Here is a 9448-nt window from a genome sequence, read left to right as displayed (position 1 = left end):
TGGTCCATACTTACGCTTGCCGTAAACCACCTTCCCTGTGCGCTGAACTGGACAGCCAATGACGGGTAAGAGAGTGTCATCTCTCACTAACCTAAGACAGGAGGGCCGTCATAGCTACTGCCTAATCCCATGACGGGTACCAGTGAAGAGATGTGTCACTCCAACCTAAGACAGGCGCAGTTCCCGAGGGACTATCTTCTAGTCACTAATAATATAAAAAAGGAGGACCTGTCCGGAGCTGTGAGGCCCGGAAATTGCCGCGGCCTCTGTTGCTTAAGCTCCGCATTGTGGAGACAAGATGGCGCACTTCCTGGTTCTTCATCATCAACTTTTCCCGTGCGCGCGAACTTTTCCCGCGCGCGCGAACTTTTCCCACGCGTGCGTAGATAACTTCCCGCGCGCGCGTAGATAACTTCCCGCGCCCTGGAAAGACTAAGTCTACCGAGCATGCGCCTGGTGACATCTCTCATTATTCTCCTCCCCGCCTGCTCTGCCGCACTTCCTCTTCCCTGCCAGCCTATATAAGGCATTGCACCGCCGCCATTAAACGAGACTTGATCAGGATACTGTCTTGTCTCCATTTCTTGTGTCTTTTGTCTCTCTAAATTCCCACCCCCTCCTCCAAGGTCTGTGTTAACGATTTTTTTCAAAGAGCGCAGTATGGCAAGGAGGAAGAACACTACCTCAAGCAGTTCATCAAGGCTAACATCCCTAGTAATGGGACACTTCTCAATTACATTTTATGAATAGCCTTATCATACTATATAAGAATAGTTGGTTCTCTCACCTGTTTCCTCCTTGAACTAGTAAACTCCTTGATGGAATACATTTTTTACTTAATCTGTGTGTTCCTAGTGCCTGATGTAGTGGCTGGAACATAGTAAGACCTCAGTAAGTTAAGAATTAATTAAATGAATACATTCAATATGGGAGGTAGATGACTTTTGAAGGATTAAATCAAACAGTGAATAATTTTAAAAAGTGATGAAGGAGATTAAAGGGTGATTAACATTTTGAAATGTCTGCAGGACAAGCATGCTCTTCCAAAACATATTCTGAGTCACTGATCTAAATCAGTTTGTTATCTTTAATGTTCAGTTGTGGTTTAAAACACAAGTGTTATGTCCTTGTCTATAATTCATTTCCTCAATCAAACACAAGACATAAAAAGCCAAGATCTTAGTACAAGAAAGAAGGTAGGGTACATATATGTCATCCTTGACCCTCATGCTGCCCTAATTTCACTGCTGTTCTGTGGGGAAAAGAAATAGATCAGCCTGTTACTGTGTCTATATAGAAAGAAGTAGACATAAGAGACTCCATTTTGTTCTGTATTTGAGATGCTGTTAATCTGTGACCCTACCCCAACCTTGTCCTTGCAAGAGACATGTGCTGTGGTGACTGAAGGTTTAATGGATTTTGGGCTGTGCAGGATGTGCTTTGTAAAACAAGTGCCTGAAGGCAGCTTGCTGGTTAAAGGTCATCACCATTCTCTTAATCTCAAGTACCCAGTGACATGTACACGGCCAAAGGTCGCAGGGACCTCTGCCTAGGAAAGCTGGGTATTGTCAAAGGTTTCTCCCCATGTGATAGTGTGAAATAGGGCCTCGTGGGAAGAGAAGGACCTGATCATCCCCCAGCCCGACACCTGTGAAGGGTCTGTGCTGAGGAGGACTAGTACAAGAGGAAAGAAGGCCTTTTGGCGGTTGTTGGCAGTTAAGATAGAGAAAAGCATCTGTCTCCTGCCTGTCCCTGGGCAATGGAACATCTCGGTGTGAGACCTGATTGTATGCTCCATTTACTAAGATAGGAGAAAACCGCTTTAGGGCAAAAGGTGGGACTTGCTGGAGCAATGCTGCTAAAAGGTTTATGGAGATGTTTGCATATGCATATCAAGGCACAGCATTTTCCTTTGAACTTATTCATGTCACAGAGATCTTTATCCATATGTCTTACTGCTGATTTTCTCCCTACAATGATCCTATTGTCCTGCCACTCCCTTATCTTTAAGATGGTAAAGAAAATTATCAATAAATACTAAGGGAACTGAGACCAGTGCCGGGGCCGGTCCCCTGGGCCCACTTTTTCTTTCTCTATACTTTGTCTCTGTGTCTCATTTCTTTTCTCAAGTCTCTCGTTCCACCTAAGGAGAAACGCCCACAGGTGTGGAGGGGCAGGCCACCCCTTCACTGTTCTGCCTTGCTTTCCCAAATTCCCCAGCTCCTTTGAAGCATCCATAACTTCTGATTGAAGTTATTTGCAGAATTGTTGACTCCCCTTCATTCAGTAAAGATTTTAGCACCAAGCGCTCTGCCTCTCCATAATATAAAACTACTCCTTAACACTGAGGTAGGTAATACTTTCACCAATCCAATGTCTTAGTCAGGATTAGCTTCAGTTACATTTAACAGAAAAACCCCAAATAACAATAACTTAAATAAGATTTAAGTTTATTTTCCTCTTACATTAAAAAAGTCTGGAAGTAGATAGTCCTGAGATGATATAACAGTTCTTCAGCTTCTCTTTCTGCTCCACTATCTTCAGCATGTACCTTATACTTCATGGTCCAAGATGGCCACTGTAGCTATAGCCATTATATGGACATTCTACACAGAAGGAAAGAGAAATGTAACAAGGGCACGCCCCTTTTCTTTTAAGGAGACTTTACAAAAGTTCCACATAACATTTTCACTTAGTCTTATTGGAAGAACTTAGTTACATATCTAGCTACTGGGGAGGCTACAAAACATGTCTTTATACAGACAGGCAATATGCTCAGGAAAAAAATCAAGGTTCTGTTATTAAGGAGGAAGAGAGAATAAATGTTGAGGTAGATCTCTAACACTCTCTGCTATCTGGCCCTTTATTTATGTGATCTTCCTACTCTAGTGATTTTATAATCTACCTCATCTCAATTACCTATACCCACATGGACATATCTAAGACATTGTCATGAATAACTGTAACACCACTAAAGTCTCAATTTCAAGCATCCCGCTCTCTAAAACTCTATCCTGCCTTTTCAGTTCATTCACTCTGGTACTCCAACTCCAGCAGTTCTTTGACTCCACTGAGCTTCCCATCAACCTGCTGTCTTCATTTCCCAGCCCACTTCATTTAAAATGCATGGTCCAACATTATAATCACACCCTACCATACACTCTCAATTCCTTTGTTGCTCTCCTCCATACTTGCTTAGCTAAAAACTTCATCTTTGGTTACATGCCTGCATCAAAACAGCTAAACATGACAAGAGAAAAATACCAGTATGGTGACTTGCCTTATCTTAAATTCATAACCACCGAACATAGGTAGGCCTTCAGTGCTACTGCCAATCACACTTCATTTTTCTAGACAATTCTCTATCCCATCCTTCTAGTTGATTATTGCATATCTCCTATCTCCTCAAACCTCAAATATGTTGTCTCCTTTCCTCACAGTCAGCTAATCATCTTACTTCTTTTTTTCTCTAGGAAAATGGAAACAATCAAAAGACTTTCACATATCTTCACTCTGTGATGAGGCTTTTAGTGGGGGCTAGTCACATAGGCACCATCTGCTTAGCACATACCAGAATTCCAGGCTGCCAGAAGAAAAGCAAGTGTTCAGCATAAATCACATTGTACAAACAGTGTAGAAAAAGTGAGCCATTCTTATCAGTTAAGGTGGTAAGAAACCTCCCAAAATCCAACTTCCCAGATCCCACCCACGGGCCAAACTTACAAGCTAAGCAGTCACAAGCATGCAGTTGTGCTCTAATTCCCTGAGGGGGCAGTAGCTACATAAATTATTTGGAATTCTGTGTGAGAGATTTGTTCCCCCACATCCTAGTTGCTTTTAATTGTTTATTTTTTAGGTACGGGAAGTATTATTATGGTTCTAAGAGTCAGCTAACTCCTTTCTGCACAATGCCTTTTACTGGGGATCTTGAATACTGGTCTCTAGACTCTTGCCTAGCCCGCGTTTCTCAAAATGTGGTCCTTGAGGCAGAAAATCAGCCTTGCACTTGATACAAGTCCTCAGGCCCCACTCCAGACTTACAGAATCAGAAACTCTGGGCACAAAGACCCGCAATCTGTATATTTGACCCTCTAGGTAATTGTGATGTATGGTAAAAGTTTCAGAACCACTGATTTAGTCAAAAGGAGAGGTGGACCTGAATCTGTTCTGTCAGGCCTCTCACTGATCCTTAGGCCTTTATTGTACTCTATTATCTGCTAGTACCAATAGCTTCTGACTTGTGAAAATTGGCTGGGTAGGAGTAGAAATGGCATGGAGCTGGGGTGTGTTCAAACTGGCATCTTTCTTTCTCTGAGAATTTTAAATAAACTTATTTTAAGGCTCTTTTCAGGCCAGACATGGTGGCTCATGCCTATAGTCCTAGCACTTTGGGAGGCCAAGGCAGGTGGATCACGAGGTCAAGAGATCGAGACCATCCTGGCCAGAATGGTGAAACCCCACCTCTACTAAAAAGTACAAAGATTGACTGGGCGTTTTGGCACGCAACTGTGGTCCCAGCTACTTGGGAGGCTGAGGCAGGAGAATTGCTTGAATCCGGGAGGTGGAGGTTGCAGTGAGCCAAGTTCGCACCACTGCACTACAGCCTGGCAACAGAGCAAGACTCCATCTCAAACAAAACAAAACAAAAAAACAAAAACAAAACCCAAACAAACAAACAAAAAGCTCTTTTCAGAGTCTTTTCTATTTTCAAATGCATATTCGCTCATTTGAAGAATCTTCCGACTATAGATCATGACACCAGACTTCCTCACTGGTATAATTCCTATTTTATAATAATAAAAAAAATTATTTTATTACGTTAGTGATTTTAAGACTTCTTATTTAGAAATGATTTCAGTCTTCCACAAAAGTTACAAAAATAGTAGAGTTCTTATATATTCTTTACCAGGCTCCCTAAAGAGAATATTTCACACAACATTATGACAATTATCAAAATAAGAAAATGAACACTGATATTATACTATTAAGTAAATCATGGACCGCATTCCTATTTTACCACTTTTCTACTAATTTAGTTTTTGTGTTCCAGGATCAGATTCAGGGTCCCATTTTGCATTTAGCTGTTAAGTCTCCTTAGTGTCCTCTAATCTTTGTCAGTTCCTCAGTCTTTTGTTCATTCAGGACTTAGGCACTTAAAAAATAAGGAAGTTTCATACTCAAGTTGGATTTAGTTTAACCTAATGTTCTTTTTCCATCCTGGGATTCCAGTCCAGGATACTACATTACATTTAGTCATCACCAGGCTCTTCTGGACTATGACAGTTTCTTATACTTTGCTTGTTTTTGGTGGCCTTGATAGTTCTGAAGAGTACTGGTTAAGTACTTTGTACGTAATTTGAGATTGTCTGATATTTCTTCATGATTAGGATGGGGCAATGAGTTTCAGGGAGGAAACAGAGATCAAAGATCAAATGCTATTCTCATCATATCATATCAAGGTTACATGCCACTAATGACATTACTAGGGATGTTAGCCTTGATGAACTGCTTGAGGTAGTGTTCTTCCTCCTTGCCATACTGCGCTCTTTGAAAAAAATTTACTAAGCTCGACTCACGCGTATGGGGTGGAGAATTATGTTCCATCTTCTCAAGGGTAGAGAACATAAATTTTTGGAATTTTTCAGTATGAGAATTATCTCCCAATTACTTGTTTCTTCAATCATTTACTTGTATCAGTATGAACTCATGGATCTTATTTTATAATTTGGGTTATAATCCAATGCTGAATTACTTATTTTTTGAATTATTCTAGCTTTAGCCATTGGGAGCTCTTTTAGTTGGCTCCTATGTCACTTTGATATACCATCAGTTTTTTGTGTCTTTTTAAAGCACTTGTTTACTTCCTGGCACTATAAGATGTTTCAGACTCATCTTGTATATCCCCTGCCCCAGTCCTAGAATTAGGCATTTCTCTCAAGGGCTCTGGTTCCTTTTGTTGGAGAACAGTATTAGAAACCAAGAACTGTATGCTGGGTGTGCTCCTTGCTTCTGCTTGTCATTGCTTCTAGGCCTTCAGAAGACAGAACTTGGAAATATATGTGTGTATAGTAATGTATTACACATGAATCCACATGTATTTTTAAGTATTTCTATATTTACTGATCTGTATCTATATTAAGCTAAACATTTCATATTGATGCCTCCTACCCTAACCCAGGATTTAATGATCACATGCCTAATCCTCTCATTTTACAGATGAGAAAATTTACGGCTAGAAAAAGTACTTGCCCTACATCAAATAATTTTAGAGTTGGCAGCCTCTTTGCACCAAATTAATACTCATATGGTGATGATATATACATAGTAGATACATAGTTAATGAAGATGCTACTTGAGTTACTAATTATTCCAATAATGTATGTCTATAGTTTTAGAGGAAATTTTCAGTGAATATTTAGTCACAGTATCACTATAGACCATATCTATCTAGAGTTGTAGTAGTTTCCTTCGAGATTTCAAGAGTGCGTGCTCCTCTAGAGCAGGGGTGGCTCAGCAAAAGCTCAACAAGTATTGGGGCCCTCAATCAAGGTTTGTTGAAATAAATGGACTATACTTATCACTTCAAGAAATAGACTAAATATTTGACCTGCACCTCATTTATAAAATGGAATATCATTGATCATATCTCTTCTGCTTACCCTCATAGGGTGGTTCTAAGGATCACATGATAGAATTTACATGCAAATCCTTTGGAATCTGAAAGGAAAAAGTATGATACTATTTGGGGAAAATTCTGTACCTTTGAATTGGGTCTATCTTCTTTTAGGTGAGCAGAATCACTACTATTTCTCTGCCTGTATAAAAACTATAAAAAGATTAAAATCAATGGTATTTGTTTCAAAAATAATTAGTTTACCCAATGGTTGAGAAGTCTCTTGTGTATAAACGCGTATCTTTTGCTAACGCTGATTTTTTTTTTTTATTTTTTTGTTTTTTGAGACGGAGTCTCGCTCTGTCACCCAGGCTGGAGTGCTGTGGCCGGATCTCAGCTCACTGTAAGCTCCGCCTCCCAGGTTCACGCCATTCTCCTGCCTCAGCCTCCCGGGTAGCTGACTACAGGCGCCGCCACCTCGCCCGGCTAGTTTTTTGTAGTTTTTAGTAGAGACGGGGTTTCACCGTGTTAGCCAGGATGGTCTCGATCTCCTGACCTCGTGATCCGCCCGTCTCGGCCTCCCAAAGTGCTGGGATTACAGGCTTGAGCCACCGCGCCTGGCCGCTAACGCTGATTTTAGTAATAGTTTTTTTAATTTAGGCATAATTTTCATACAATAAAAACTTACTTTTTTATTGTACAGTTTGGTGAGTATAAATAACTCCACTATAATCAAGATCTAGACCTGTTCCATAACTCCCCTTCAAAATTTCTTCATGCCATATTGTAGTCAATCACTCCCCACCCCCATCCCCAAGTCCTGGCAAACACTGATCTGTTTTCTGACCGTATAGTCTTCCTTTTTCCAGAATGTCATATAAGTGGAGCCTGGCTTCTTTTACTTCCCATAATGCATTTGAGATTCATCAATATTATTGTATGTATTGAGTTATACATCTTTTTATTACTGAGTAGTATTCCATTTATAGCTATGCTTTTTAATTATTTATTCACCAGATGTATTAGCCTATTTTCACACTGCTATAAAGACATACCTGAGACTAGGTAATTTATAAAGAAAAGAGGTTTAATTGACTTATAGTTCTGGATGGCTGGGGAAGCCTTCGGAAACTTAGTTATGGTAGAAGGGGAAGCAAGCTCGTCTTATGTGGCAGCAGGTGGGAGTCAGTGAGTGTGTGTGAATGAAGGAGGAACTGCCAAACACTTTTAAAACCATCAACTCTGGTGAGAATTTATGCACTATTCCAAGAACAGCATGGGGAAAACCGCCCCCATGCTCCAATCACTTCCCTCCCTTGACATGTGGAGGTTATAGGTCCCTCCTTCAACACATGGGGACTACAATTTGAGATGAGATTTGGGTGGGGACACAGAACCAAACCATATCACCAGGTGAAGGACATTAATGGTTTTTTTTTCCATTTTAGGGTTTGTGTTTTTCTATTATATGAATAAAGACATATATGTGCTTATAGGTTTTGTGTGAACTTGTTTTTCTATCACTTGGATAAATACCCAGGAGTGGGAATTACTATGCTACATGATTAAGTAAATGCTTAACTTTAAAAAAAAGATCAGATTGTTTTTTTGAAACAGTAACCATCAAGATCAGATGTTATACCTATCCTTGGTCATAAATGGAGGATGAAACTTGGTGAGTGGAGATGGGAATATAAGCCTCCAGATGCCCAATTTAACCTGTCATCCAGTTCTGTAAAATCAATACACTCTTCCCTCATTCTCACATCCTCACCTCTCAGAGGAAGCGAGATCTCTTTAGCAGTGTGTGTAAATGCTTGCATGTGAGGTTACCCATGTTATTTTCCTGTTTATTAGGCAGAATGGTCGATCTGAGGCGACCAGTGGCAATGACATCCTAGACACAGTAACATCAGGACAACCCCCACCAATTACTTTTCCTATGACCTCCTTCTTTTCCTTCCCTTTAGAAAGAAGAGCACTGGGGTGACAGCAATAAATCTAAAGGGAACAATTATACTGATACTGGTTAAGAAGATCTTGTATTTTTACCTACTTATTCCTGAATCTAAGAAAAAAAAAGGAATTTGGGACTAAGGAGAATTCATTCTTCCTACAGTGTCATATTACATTTGTTCTGTGTCTAAAACATGCAATATTCAAAATTGACTTTTATTATTAACTGTTGAGTAACTTACAAATGTTGTTAGAGCAGAGCAGAGCAGAACAGTGTCATGATAATCTTCCAAAGGAGATAATACAAAAGTAATTTCCATTTAGCTGTGTAAAAACAGTTTATTTCTCTCCTTCAGTTTTCCATTGGCTAACATACTTTGTTTCTGCTAAGCTGATTTGACTACTGCAAGGAAATACATACCAAGGACATATTACTTGGCATGGTGAAACCACGTTGGGGTCAGAAAACTGAATACTACACAAGTCAAGGTTTAATGTATTACACCTTGAAGGGCCTTGCTTCAGTGTCCTATGGTAAGGAATTGAGGGGTGGAGGCAGAAAGGTAGGGATAACCAAAAAGGATGTACTCAGACAGTAAAGATTTCGGAGGGGTGAGCAAGAAGTTGCAGTAAAATCGTACCTTTTTTTTTTTCTTCCTGTAAACTGTCTTTGGTTTATGAGCCAAAGAATGAGTTTATAAGGGGGCAGAGCAAAGAATGGGGTAGTAGTGAATTTGTTGTACTTAAGTGGGCTGTCAACTTCATAACATAAAAATGAACTTTTCAACAAATAGAGCTGCTCACTCGGAAAGGGTGGCCTATGTAACTTGGGGTTCCCCATCATTGGCGGTGTTTCAGCCTAAGTGGCATATCTTGTTA

Source organism: Rhinopithecus bieti, unplaced genomic scaffold (genome assembly GCF_001698545.2).
Source record: "Rhinopithecus bieti isolate Rb0 unplaced genomic scaffold, ASM169854v2 scaffold_39962, whole genome shotgun sequence".
Lineage (NCBI taxonomy): Eukaryota > Metazoa > Chordata > Mammalia > Primates > Cercopithecidae > Rhinopithecus > Rhinopithecus bieti.
This window is presented reverse-complemented; position numbering follows the sequence as displayed.